At 36.0% G+C, this 14,483-nt stretch overlaps 1 long non-coding RNA gene across 1 annotated transcript; it reads right to left on the minus strand.

The window, feature by feature from the left end:
* Positions 1-12,557: 12,557 nt before the first annotated feature.
* LOC126597047 (uncharacterized) lies at positions 12,558-13,416 on the minus strand. The gene is made up of 2 exons (XR_007614116.1): positions 13,129-13,416; positions 12,558-13,021 (listed from the first exon to the last, which is right to left on the minus strand). It is a non-coding gene; the product is annotated as an uncharacterized LOC126597047 (long non-coding RNA).
* Between the last annotated feature and the right edge of the window lie 1,067 nt (positions 13,417-14,483).

Below are 14,483 nucleotides of genomic sequence, written 5' to 3' on the forward strand. Positions count from 1 at the left end.
GCGAAGTAAGGTGTTACAGTTTATTAGGGCTCGGCACATTGAACGCTGAGTTGTTTTATGATTGGATACTCACGAGTAGGCTTTAGAGTTCGGCATTCTGAACTCTGGTGTCGATTCGGCGTGCTTATACTCTTACGATTACCATCACGTTTACCATCAAGACATATATCTATTTTGAGTATCTGTGCCCCTATATTCTGGTGTCGATTCGGCGTGCTTATACTCTTACGAATATAATCACTGTGACAGAATCTGGCGCCAACGATTTGTGAACTTCGCAGAATTAGTAGCCTTGTCTTCAGGCTCTAGAACCCGAAGGCCGAGGTGTGTTCCTTCCTCGGCCGCAATCACGAGATTCAGAAGTTAGCAGCGCACCCAATGCAACATCAACACATTTTACTCCTCGGCCGAGCTTGGCTGACGAGTTGGCACGCCCGCATACAACCAAAGGACATAGTTAGCTCATTAGTTACTCGGCTTGCACGCCACGTAGGCTTGGTAGTTTTTAGGGTCAACAATTGGAAATTGGGGTTTATAAGTTTGGGAAATGTTGATTAGTGGATGAATTTTTTTGTGGTTTTTGATAATTGCGGAGTTAATTAACCATTTTAGATTGCGAATCTCAAAGTAGGTTTAAGTTATTAAGAGTTTGGTGTCATAATCTGATTACAGGTATATGTTTTTATTTGTTTGTGGCAGTTTATTTATAAATTATGTAGAGATTTATGATTTTAGTCCAAATGGAAGTGTAGATTTACTGCATATTGTGGTTCGGTTTGTGAAGTGGCGATTTGTGGATGCAGGAAGCTGTGGTTCCTCAAACGGTAGCGAAGAGCCTTGCCGACATGCAAGCTGTTGAGGACTTAGAAGAATCTTCGAAGGACGAGGAAGGGGATATTGAAAAGGAAAAGCCAAGATGGCACTGATGCCATCTCCAACCTAATGAGAGCCATATGGCTCTCTTTGGCCTTATAGCCCTCTAAGAAATTAATATTTTAATGAACAATGCAGGGTTATAGGTATATTTTAATGAGCATGAAAAGCAAAGAAATGCTGCTCTTGATTTATTTGCATTTCAGATTTGTGATTAATGATTATTCACTTGATTTATTTGCACATAGGTAGATTTTTATCTTTCAATATACTTTTGGTTTTCTGAACTTGCAGGTTGTTGCTGAGTGAAGGTAAAAAAACTGGAGAATGCACTATATTTAAAACTGAACCAAGAAAGAGACACTATTTATGAAATTGGACCAAGAAATAGACATATTTATGAAACTGTACCATTTACTATATACAATTTTTATGAAACTGGACCAAGAAAGAGACATTATTTATGAAATTGTATCGTTTACAATACATTATTTATGGAACTGGACCAAGAACTAGACACTATTTATGAAACATGACCAAGAACTAAGCACTATATATGAAAGTAGACAAAAAACTAGACACTATTTATGAAACTGGACCAAGAATGAGGCACTATTTATGAAACTGTATCAATTACTATACACTGTTTATGAAACAGGATTCAATAACTAGGTATTGTTTATGAAAGTGAACCAAGAAGTATACACTATTTATGAATCTAGACCAATAAATAGTGTAATATCGTTCATTTTTATAAATAGTATAGTGTCGTTCAGATTCATAAATAGTGTAGTACCTGTCAGTTTCATAAATGCTGTTCAGTTTCATAAATAGTATAGTACCGTTCAGTTTCATAAATAGTGTAGTACCGTTAAGTTTTATAAACAATGTAGTACTGTTGAGTTTCATAAATAGTATATGTGGACGCGCGAATCCCGCGCGTCAGTTTATATATTTAAGCTGTTTTTTTTTGGTAGAAACTAAACATGGATACTACACTATTTCTTAAACAAATTATTTCTGAAATTGAACACGGATACTATACTATTTCTGAAATTAAACAAATTATTTTTGTATCACAATTGTATACCACCTTAGATGGCATCTGATGTGGATAGCCACATCATCTAAATTAATTAGCATTTAATTTCAAAATGTTAATCAATAATTAATAAAAAGATTGTTAATTAAATGATGATTGTGGTATATGAGGAGTCTTCTTCTGTCACCTAAGATTATTTAAGTGTTTTAATTAATAAAAATATTGAAATTAAATGTTGTATGTCACATCCCGGCCTGGGGCCACCATATCCCGGGTCCGTTCCACCACCGTAACACGTTATTGTCCGCTTTGGGCTTACCATGTTGGAAATGTGCCCTAAAGCCAATCATGTGATGATACTTTACGGACATTTCACATGTTAAACTAATCTAGTTTAACATATAAAGGGCATAGATTATTGTTTGAGCCGTCTCATATAAATGTTATATGCTTAAACAATAAAGTCCAAGGAATATGTGATTGGGAGAATGTAATCTAATGAAGTTAGATTCTTGAGACCATTCTTTCATAGACATATCCTAAACGATCCTGATCATAGGATTGCCAATTGGGCATTGACAGTCCGTCAAGATCGGTATGTACTATGTCTTCTCTCAGGGAGAGTGATTAGTCTCGAATCATTGGTGTGTGTGACATCAAGACAAGTGCGGTAGGTGCTCAATAGAGAATGAGTTCACTGAACGCGATCAACGAAGAGTTCTCATATTCCATGTCACATGAGAACTCATGGTTGGAATAATGCAAAGTAGTCCTTTGACCTGAGGCATCATAGTTGTCTTGTGGTTAAGACCTTGATCTTTGATTATGTCAAAGTCACTCCATCAGGAGGGTGTCCACGGCATCGTTGGGGTCAAGCCGCTTAGCTATGGAGACAAGTGAATGCGCAACAAGGGATCTCTAACCTTCAAACCGTTTGAGGGAGAATACTCTCTGATATGATTTGAATCTCTGGCCAGAGTATGAATGAGATTAGTGAATGCGTTCCGAATCACATTCAAAGTAATCATATAAGCACAAGACACACATTGGATAGTAGACATGAGAAAATAAACTATCAAACCAAACAATGTGGTCAAGAGTATTAGATTAGAGAAAGACCGTATTGCATTTGTAATCCCGAACTGAATAGGTTCTCCACCTCTTCTGATTAGCTTGGGTAACCATGATATGCTGCTAGGTGTCACTCATGGTTTGTGGAAGCCCTAAACGTGTGTAATCACTAAAGGGAGAATTGAAAATAGTTTCAATTCACAATCGATGTAAAATGGTTTTAATCGCCCACTACCTCGCTAAAAGGAACCTAATGGATCGCACACCATAAAAGGTAGATATTGGAGATTAAACGGAAATGAGTAAGAATGATTAAATGGTTTAATCATTTATTTATGGCAAGGATTAATTAATATGTTAATTAATCAAACGAATAAGTTCGTTAAATGACTTCGGGATAGTTTTGGACCTTAAGGCCCAATGGGCTTCGAACGTCAAGCCCATTAACTTAAGTTGTATAACAATTTAATGAATAAAGATTCATTAAAGCCCAAAAGCCCTAAAATCCCTAAATGGCCGGCCATATAGAATGAATTAGGGTTTTGGTTATTTAGGTCACTTAAAGAAGTGACTATATAAATGACTTTATAGCCAAATATTCATTAAGTGATAAAAGGGTTTATTTTTGGGGAAAATTGGTGAGAATTGTCTCTCCATTTTCTCTCTAAAGAGGCCAACACCATGGAGGGTACATCTAGCAATCCTACTACTCCAAGGTCACTCATTTCTTCTACAATCTAACCTTGGTGAAGAGACTTAGAGGTTCTCAATTTTGGGAACTTGGAGAACCTATTCTTCCATCCAAATCCATGGATCTAAGAAGCAAGGAATGAATGCCCTATCTCTTTGGGTGATTAGCCTTTGCTTATGCAAAGAGGAATCTACAAAGGTATTAATTTCAACTCACTTTGTTTTGAGTTGATTATTGGTTCACCAATCTACTAGGCTTTGAATTTCTTGGTTAATGTTTTGTATTTGAGTGCTTGTAAGCATGATTCCGCCTTTAATTGTTAATTGCATGCTATATGATGTTGCTCAAATGAACATGTTTTCACAAAATAATTCCTTCAAGTGGTATCAGAGCCTAGGTCTAGTAGTTGGTGAATCCTTTTGGGTTTTGTAGTTCATAAGTTTGTGATTTAAAAGTTGTAATTGTTACAAGCTTTATTCTTGCTTCTTTGAATGTAAATTTTGTTGGAAAATTTGCCATCTCAAATGTTGTAGATGTTGTTCATATGAGCATGAATATTGGAGCTAAAATTTGGTGCCATGCTTTTGGGAAAATTCGGCCAAAACCAAAGGGTGGATTTTTGGGTTCTTGTTTGACTTGTTAAAAGTGTTTTAATGTGTTCTTTGGAACCCCTAAGGACCCTAGTTTGGTTAGATGTTATTTCCCTTAAGTAAGAATGGTTTTGGAATGTTTTTGGGTGGAAAAAGTTCATGGAAAAATTTGGGTTTTTCATGGATGTTCTTCATTGTTCTTGATGTTCTTGCCAAGAACAAAAAGGTTTGGTGTTTTGATTCAAAGTTTTGATTTATTTCATAAAGTTTATGTGATATGTTTTTAAATGATTTATCATGTATTTAAAGTGTTAGATATTTGTATAAATGATGATTGAAATAATTGTGATTGAATTATTTCAAAAAAACTTATCTTACATACACTTGCATGTTTTTGACAAAACTCACAAATCAACACACACACCAACCTTATCTCTCCCCTAAAACCGGCCACTCCCTCAAAGGGAGTACTTTTGGGGCTTTTATGCAATTACATAAAGTTTTGATACTTTTGTGTATTTGCACTTTGGCCCAAAAGTTTACGTTTTTACGTTTAGGTCCAAAAACGCTAAAGGACAAATTGTTTTGTTCCTTTAATGAAGTTTTTGCATTATTAAAAGTTTGGGTTCTAGTTGTATTTACATGAAGTTGTGACTTTTGTGTATTGTACAAAGTGACCCCAAAAGTTTTTGTTATTGCAATATGGCCCAAAAGTTGAGGTTAATTGCATGATGGCCCAAATAGGATGAGAACAAAATTCTTTTGTCTCTTTAAATGAGAATTGGATTTTCATTTTGTTTAGCTCCATTTAAATCAATTTTATGGATACAAAAACCAAATGAAAATGTTGCATTCATTTAATTAGTTAAAGTGTTAATTAATTAAAGGGTGATTATGAACCTAAGCTTAATATAATTGAGCTATGTGAAAGGCGTTTCAAATTTGTTTGAACCATGGGAATGTGTAGATTAGATTTTGGTTGTAATTTGATTTGATCAAATGTTGTAAAAGGGCTTAAGCTCTTCTTTACTTTAAAGTAATTTGTTATATGCAAATGTTGTAATGAGCATAAGCTCACCTTTACTTTGAAGTACTTCTTTCTTGCTTTATTTGATATGCATGAAAATGAAGTAGTTGGGTCCAACGCCCCTAAGACAACACGCCTTAATGTGATTAAACGCGTAACTAAAATCAATCTTCATTCCTAGACCGAGATTCAACACAAGGCTCGTGTTGAATCTAAACAAAGGTTCATAATCATCCTAAGGCCCTAAGGTAACTATATAGTCCATCAAATGAATGCAAAGTTTATGTTAGTAGTATCATATACTCTTGCTTTAAAAATCGTTTTAAAAGCATAGTGGGAGTATTATGTACAACTAAAACAAAGAGATGGACCAATAGTTGTAATAGGACCAAAATTGTTTTAATAGAGATTAAAATGAATATTTATATGTGATGAGACCAAAAACCCTCAACCAAACCAATATTAAGTTGATAAGCGGAGAGTGCTTAGAACACTCTTTCGTGGCCTTCCACCGTGGTGGGATCCAATAGTTTATGACTTGTACACCGGCTTCACCCTATCATGGGGGAGTACAAAGTGCATGCTTATACTCAGGAGGAATCCATACACATATGATGAGGTGAGTGTAGGCAACGAGGATGGCCAATATCATATCATTGTGAGGCTATTCTTGAACCCCTTCATGAACTAAGCATGGTGGGAAGAACTTAACTAAGTGCAATGGAACCAATATCATATCATTGTGAGGTTACATTCTCTAGAGGCCAAATAAGATGGGTACTTGCATGAGTTGCAAATGAGTAAGCGTACTCTCTCATTATTATTAATGCTAGCCGATATCATATCATTGTGAGGTGGGCTTGGTAGTAGTGAGCCTCCCATAACCTACTAGGAGTTTCATCCAAAACTCTCGAATTCCAAATGAGGGATATGGAATTTGCCAAAAATAGTGGGTGGTGCTATTTGATTTAAAGACCCGAATCAAATGGCTTAAAATCAATCAATTTATATTCGTTATGTATTTGTTTACCAATATATTTGCAAACGCTATCCAACACTTGACAAAACCGAATGTTTTAGTTTCCGGACTTAGGTACCACAATCCCAAAGAATGTCTTAAAAAGGATTGCATATGTATCTAAGTAGTCTCTTCCTCACAATCTTACTATTGATAATGTATCATTAGAAGAATATGTTAGAAAAGGTCTATCATAAAGAGGACAACACTTTTAAATGTCATAATTCTTCAATTACAATTTGTTGTATGAAGAAATAGGAGTTGCTTTGAACAACTCTTAGTCAATGCAAACACTTAGTGCTTGTTTCTTTGTTAAATGAACAAAGAACTTGAGAAGAAAGCACAAAGGCATGAATACATTATGTGCCATGATTCTTCACTTGCAAATTGTTGTATGAAGAAATGAGAGTTGCCTTGTACAACTCTTAAAGGTTTGTAATTATGTTTAGAACATAATGGTTGGTTGACAAAAATAGTCCATTAACATGGACTTATGATGATTTTGAATCATTGAATGTTGAAGTGATAAACCACTTAACGAGACGGAAACTAGGCAAGGACTTCACCTTTGTGTCCCTATCCTAATGGTTCACTAAGTTTATTGTAAACTATATAGTGAACAATAACCACATGCTCTCCAAAATGTTTGATGTGTATAACACAATTGAAAAAGGTTTCAAGAGAGATAGTGGGAGTTTAGGGACCATGACTAATGTAGTCAAAAGGTGAAAGTCAAATAAAGAAGATAAATAACTCCAAGGGAACAAACTTTCTTTATGAAAGGATGGACATTGGAAGGGGTATTTGCAAGAAATGTCTTGCAAGTGTCAAGGACACACCTTTCGAAGGTGTTGTAAAATGTTCTTGAATAGTTCAAAACAGTTGGTTCTTCTACTTGAATACTTGATTCTGTATTAGTAACAATATTTTACAATCGTTGTAAAAGAGTGACTAATAAGAAGTAGAAGATATATGAGTGAAGAAAAGGTGCTTCACATTCGGAAACGTGAATCAAATGTAGATCTCTGCGAAAGCAGATGGTACTTACTTCCTCATATGAACTACCAAAGAAATTGGAAAAACATAGATTGTCTTTATATTCCAATTTTAAGGAACTAAATTCCGTCACTATGTGAAATGGATATATGTTTTGTTTGACAAAACAATGTTCTTTATTAATCAATGATTGGATTATGGTAATCTAATTAATTATCTCTATAGTAGAGATAATATGGTGGTGTTAACTGTTTAGAAAATAATGATGCTTAAAACCCAAAAGGTTGCAAGGTAGTGACTAATCCCAACTAAAGTTGTGATACCTCTAAAACATAAATTACGAGTTGGTCATAGATGGACGCTTTGGATCGTTAGATCCGGATCCAATACCTTCTTGTTAAAATTGTATGGAGGCGAAATGTTCGAATCTTTATTCTTTTGGAAAGAAGAAAGAATCACAAAGTTGTTGAGGTTAATTCACTTAAATGTTAGTGGCACTTGTCCACAAACATAATATTACTCATGTTGAATAACATTCACCGAAGATCACTCTCGGTTGGACTATAGTTTATTTTGAATAAACACAAGTCCGAATACTTTGCAAAATGTTTCAAAGAATTCAAGTAATGTAAGTTGATGAGTAAGACGTCTAAAGTATTTACCTCCTTAGATTTGATCCAAGATAAGGTAACACTTTAGATGAGTTTCCTTGAAAGATATCAAGGAAAATAGCATCATAAGATAATATATTTCTCCATTAGGAGAAGAACGAACTTGAATAAGATTTAGTTCGTTAGATGTTATCTATTACCCATATATAGGATATATACTTCTAAAAACAATATGATTGTCAATGAGAAGATCTTCCAATATTTTCATGACTCCATAAGATGTAGTTGGAAAAGAAAGACAAATCTTAAGCATGTTAAAGATTTGGGGTTGTGTGCTAACAAGCAATATTTGTTTGATAACAATCTTGTAGGATATCCTTAAAATAACTTTTGGATATCGCTTCTATAAACCAACTAACAAATTGTTTTGTTGGGTAGTTCATTGTAATTCTACAATGTGATTTGCCTAAAAGCAAATGAACGAGAGATAGAACTCGAAGAATGGGTTCTTTGAGAGACAAGAAAGTAATCAACAAATATAACAACCTAGTTCCTATACCTCAAGCTCCAAGGTAGTCGATAAGGATTTATAAACCGTCTCAGTTGAATGGTTTTGAACTTTATGACTATGTCATAGAGTTGCACCTCTTAATTCGAAAGAAATAAGAATAAAAATCCTTATGACTACATTGAGTGCATATACGATATATACTCAAGGAAATGGTAAAGTACCATTTGACTCGAAATAATGAAACCTTCATAGCTAATTGGTAGCTTAAGGTGACTACAATCAAATAGAATGGTTGACTTTAAAGGAACCATTTTTGACGTAGTCTTAGTTTCAATAAATTCGAAGATTGCTAGCTACAACTAAATGGTGATTCAATGTTTTGACATAATATGGGTTTCCGAAACCATTATTAAGATAGTCTTGATAATATATGTCTAAAACTATAAATCACAAGACATGTAAGTTGTAGAGATCCATCCATCATGGATCTTAGCAAGTTAGTGGGAGCTATTTGCATTTTATGAGAAAAGGATCAAATCGTTTGATTTCTCATAAAGATGTAAATGAATCTTTTGTTTACTAGTTTTACAAAAGATTAGTGGGAGTTAATCATGTTCCTAAAAATTTAAATATATATGATATATTAATTTTGGAAATGAAAAGAATACTTCTTTGTTAAAGTTATGACTTTAATACATTATATGAAGATAGAATGTATATGGGAGATATAGTCTATATACATGGGATGGAAATCTATAATGATATATTTCATGATATAATTGGATTATATCAATCCCTAATAATAGACAATGGATGCTAGGAAGTTTCTCATATGATGATAAACTTCAATAAGAAGGACGATTCTAGTGAGACTAGCAAGTTGCCCTTCTCAAAGAGAACGTACTCTTTGACTCCCAAAGAAATAATGCGTAAATTGAATCCTTTATGCATACGCAGAAAAGGTGATTTATGTATTTCATATTGTATGAAAAACATTGATATGAGTTGTACCTAGAACGGTACAAGACGATATCAGTGCAAGCCCAGGATCAGAACCATGGCAATTGTCAAGTGAATCCTTAAGTATTTAAGAAATACTAAAGGATAAATTCCTCAAAGATCGAGGAAGAATCAAAGTGACGTAATGGAAGCGTAAATGTATTAGATTATGAATCTAATCCATCATTGGATATTTCTTCATTATGAATGAAGAGATAAACAGATATCTCTTTATTGTGACTAAAGAGATATTTGGATGGAAACATTAAAGTAATGACTTTAGTGTGTTTCATTATGAATGCAAGATATATTGCCATATAGAAGTTTACAACAATATTGTTTGGATGGGAAAGTTCATTTATGAACTCTCTATTCGGTTCCAACCAGAAAGTGTTTGACACTAATGGGGCGATAGCTCAAGCCTGGGAATCAAGGTCTCATCAAGATCCGAACACAAATGAGAGACTGAACCACATGATTGAGAATCATGTATAATGGTGACGTCGTTATTCTCAAGGTTGCTTCTGTGGATAACACATATAGATATCCACTGTCTAGGCCTACTATTCAGCCATTTATGAAATGACTACAGAAGAGGTATCATCAAGATGACCAAGCTGATTGGCTCTAGTGCAAGTGGGAGATTGTTGGAAATGTGCCCTAAAGCCAATCATGTGATGATACTTTACGGACATTTCACATGTTAAACTAATCTAGTTTAACATATAAAGGGCATAGATTATTGTTTGAGCCGTCTCATATAAATGTTATATGCTTAAACAATAAAGTCCAAGGAATATGTGATTGGGAGAATGTAATCTAATGAAGTTAGATTCTTGAGACCATTCTTTCGTAGACACATCCTAAACGTTCCTGATCATAGGATTGCCAATTGGGCATTGACAGTCCGTCAAGATCGGTACGTACTATGTCTTCTCTCAGGGAGAGTGATTAGTCTCGAATCATTGGTGTGTGTGACATCAAGACAAGTGCGGTAGGTGCTCAATAGAGAATGAGTTCACTGAACGCGATCAACGAAGAGTTCTCATATTCCATGTCACATGAGAACTCATGGTTGGGATAATGCAAAGTAGTCATTTGACCTGAGGCATCATAGTTGTCTTGTGGTTAAGACATTGATCTTTGATTATGTCAAAGTCACTCCATCAGGAGGGTGTCCACGGCATCGTTGGGGTCAAGCCGCTTAGCTATGGAGACAAGTGAATGCGCAACAAGGGATCTCTAACCTTCAAACCGTTTGAGGGAGAATACTCTCTGATATGATTTGAATCTCTGGCCAGAGTATGAATGAGATTAGTGAATGCGTTCCGAATCACATTCAAAGTAATCATATAAGCACAAGACACACATTGGATAGTAGACATGAGAAAATAAACTATCAAACCAAACAATGTGGTCAAGAGTATTAGATTAGAGAAAGACCGTATTGCATTTGTAATCCCGAACTGAATAGGTTCTCCACCTCTTCTGATTAGCTTGGGTAACCATGATATGCTGCTAGGTGTCACTCATGGTTTGTGGAAGCCCTAAACGTGTGTAATCACTAAAGGGAGAATTGAAAATAGTTTCAATTCACAATCGATGTAAAATGGTTTTAATCGCCCACTACCTCGCTAAAAGGAACCTAATGGATCGCACACCATAAAAGGTAGAGATTGGAGATTAAACGGAAATGAGTAAGAATGATTAAATGGTTTAATCATTTATTTATGGCAAGGATTAATTAATATGTTAATTAATCAAACGAATAAGTTCGTTAAATGACTTCGGGATAGTTTTGGACCTTAAGGCCCAATGGGCTTCGAACGTCAAGCCCATTAACTTAAGTTGTATGACAATTTAATGAATAAAGATTCATTAAAGCCCAAAAGCCCTAAAATCCCTAAATGGCCGGCCATATAGAATGAATTAGGGTTTTGGTTATTTAGGTCACTTAAAGAAGTGACTATATAAATGACTTTATAGCCAAATATTCATTAAGTGATAAAAAGGTTTATTTTTGGGGAAAATTGGTGAGAATTGTCTCTCCATTTTCTCTCTAAAGAGGCCAACACCATGGAGGGTACATCTAGCAATCCTACTACTCCAAGGTCACTCATTTCTTCTACAATCTAACCTTGGTGAAGAGACTTAGAGGTTCTCAATTTTGGGAACTTGGAGAACCTATTCTTCCATCCAAATCCATGGATCTAAGAAGCAAGGAATGAATGCCCTATCTCTTTGGGTGATTAGCCTTTGCTTATGCAAAGAGGAATCTACAAAGGTATTAATTTCAACTCACTTTGTTTTGAGTTGATTATTGGTTCACCAATCTACTAGGCTTTGAATTTCTTGGTTAATGTTTTGTATTTGAGTGCTTGTAAGCATGATTCCGCCTTTAATTGTTAATTGCATGCTATATGATGTTGCTCAAATGAACATGTTTTCACAAAATAATTCCTTCATACCATTCATTCACGGTTTTGTTTTTGGGAACTCACGAGCAACTTCCCAGTGGGTCACCCATCATGGGAGTGCTCTGGCCTCCTTCTCGCTTAACTTCGGAGTTCCTACGAAACTCGAAGCTAGGGAGCTCCCAAAAGGCCTCGTGCTAGGTAGGGATGAGAATCTACATTTAAGGATCACTCCCCTAGGCGATGTGAGATGTTACAATCCACCCCCCTTAGGGGCCCGACGTCCTCGTCGGCACACTTCTGGCCAGAGATTGACTCTAATACCATTTGTCACATCCCGGGCCCGTTCCACCACCGTAGCATGATATTGTCCGCTTTGGGCTTACCATTCCCTTACGGTTTTGTTTTTGGGAACTCACGAGCAACTTCCCAGTGGGTCACCCATCCTGGGAGTGCTATGGCCTCATTCTCGCTTAACTTCGGAGTTCCTACGGAACCCGAAGCCAATGAGCTCCCAAAAGGCCTCGTTCTAGGTAGGGATAGGAATCTACATTTAAGGATCACTCCCCTGGGCGATGTGGGATGTTACAATAAGTCAGTAAGCTCCCAAAAAGTCTCGTGCTAGGTAGGGATGAGAATATACATTTAAGGATCACTCCTATGGGCGATGTGGGATGTTACAATGTAGCTTGTCCAACTCATCTGCCACCTAAGATGGTAAAAAAATGTGTATAAAATTGTGGTAAGAATAACATTACTCTATATATAAACATCAAACAAGTAACAAGCGCTTTCAAGGAAACTTGGATAAATGGCTTACAAGCAAGGTCTAAAATATCGCCGATAATATCATTTTTTTTAGAGGGCGATGTTTTCACACTTATCTATTTAATTATCGTCAATATATCGCGATATTATCGATATTATCGATAATATCGCCAAGGCTCCGTCGTCGCAACTGCTAAGATCTGCGCCTCTCTCTGCAATCCATGCTTAGACCCATCAAAATGAGCAATTCCTTAAACACACCAGTTAGGGTTTCGGCGTTGGTGTCCCATCCGAGATCATGGACGAAGATCTTGTGGTGGATTGGGTCCTCATCCGCAACCTTTCGGATTCGATCCGCCACGTCGCCGTGGTTATCGGCAACGTAGAAGAGGAGGGCGACAACATAAAATCTGAAAGAGAGATAGAGCGAGAGAGTGTGAGGGAAGAAAGAGCGAGAGAGAGACCATTAGAAGGAATAACAGTGCAGTTGCCGGAAAAAAAAAAGGAAAATTTTGACCTAGACTCTTCGGATTTCTTCACCAAAGCCATCAACGTTTTCGAGGATCTTTGCTGCGCTAGACTAGGTTTTGGGAAATTTTGCAGGGCAAGAAGATGGGTAATTAGGCGGAGAAGATGATGGAGAACAATGATAATCCTTTCATCATGCAATTGATATTGAAGTATAGAGAGAGATAGAGAGAGATAAACATTTCAAATGTAGTGGATGAGAGAGAGAAGCTGTGAAGAAAGTGGTGCGGACTGGGACGTCTGGGAGAGAGTGCAAATGGAGAGAGAGAGAGATAAACATTTCAACTGTAGTGGTGCGGACTGGGATATCAAATCCAAGGTCAAAAGCTGATGGTTTTTAATTATGAAAACCATGGACTCTATGGTTTTAATAATGAAAACCACCCAAGGTGGACAGGTGATGTGAAAGAGCAAAGGTGTGGTGCATGGGTTGATGGTTTTAATAATAAAAACCACCACATAGTGTGCTTTTTATAGTTTTAAAAGTTTGTTATATATATATATATATATATATATATATTGTGTGTGTGTGTGTGTGTGTGTGTAAATCTTATATAAATTATAAATTATTTAGATAATTTTTTTTTCTTAGGCAAGCATATCATATATGTACATAAAACATTTACATATGTATGTTTTTATAAAAGAAATAACATATTAGTCAATAATTATTTACATTTGATATAGTAAATTTAATTAATTCATAAAATATATAAGAAATTTACCAAAATCTGCCTAGGCCGCCTAGACGCCCACCTAGACCCCGCCTAGGCGCTAGGCGCTAGCCCACCGCCCAACTAGCGCCTAGCGTTTTTTAGAACCTTGCCTCAACTACGACTTGTTGTTGCTTTTTTGTGGGTTCGGAGGGTTCAGAGGAGCTAAGCTTCCGTTTTTTCGCCATTAGAGGAGGGGTGCATGCGTCGTGGATAGAGAGATTTGGGGGTTAGGGTTAGGGTTTCTTTGAGGAGCTGCTGCCGGCGCCCAAGTGAAAACGCAGGAACTGATTGGGAATCGAGAGAGATGCAGGGTAAAAGTATCCTCATCTGTTTAGGTTAGGGGTACTTTTGTATTTCAACCTAACATTTTACACTTACACTACACCAAGGGGATTCGAACCCCTCCCATTTTACACTTACTCTACACATAGAGATGATGAAGATAGTGAAAATTTTGAACCTCATAGGAACTCTATGTGGTACTAAGTCACTCATGTATCTTACCATGCAATGTATAAAGTGTAAAATATTGTACTAATTCATTATATATAAATGATTATGGTGTGTTTAAACTTCTTTCATTAATTACTATATATTTTCTATACTCACAATGTTTGCCAGCTCGCTA

The sequence above is a fragment of the Malus sylvestris genome, chromosome 13 (assembly GCF_916048215.2).
Source record: "Malus sylvestris chromosome 13, drMalSylv7.2, whole genome shotgun sequence".
Taxonomy (NCBI): Eukaryota; Viridiplantae; Streptophyta; class Magnoliopsida; order Rosales; family Rosaceae; genus Malus; species Malus sylvestris.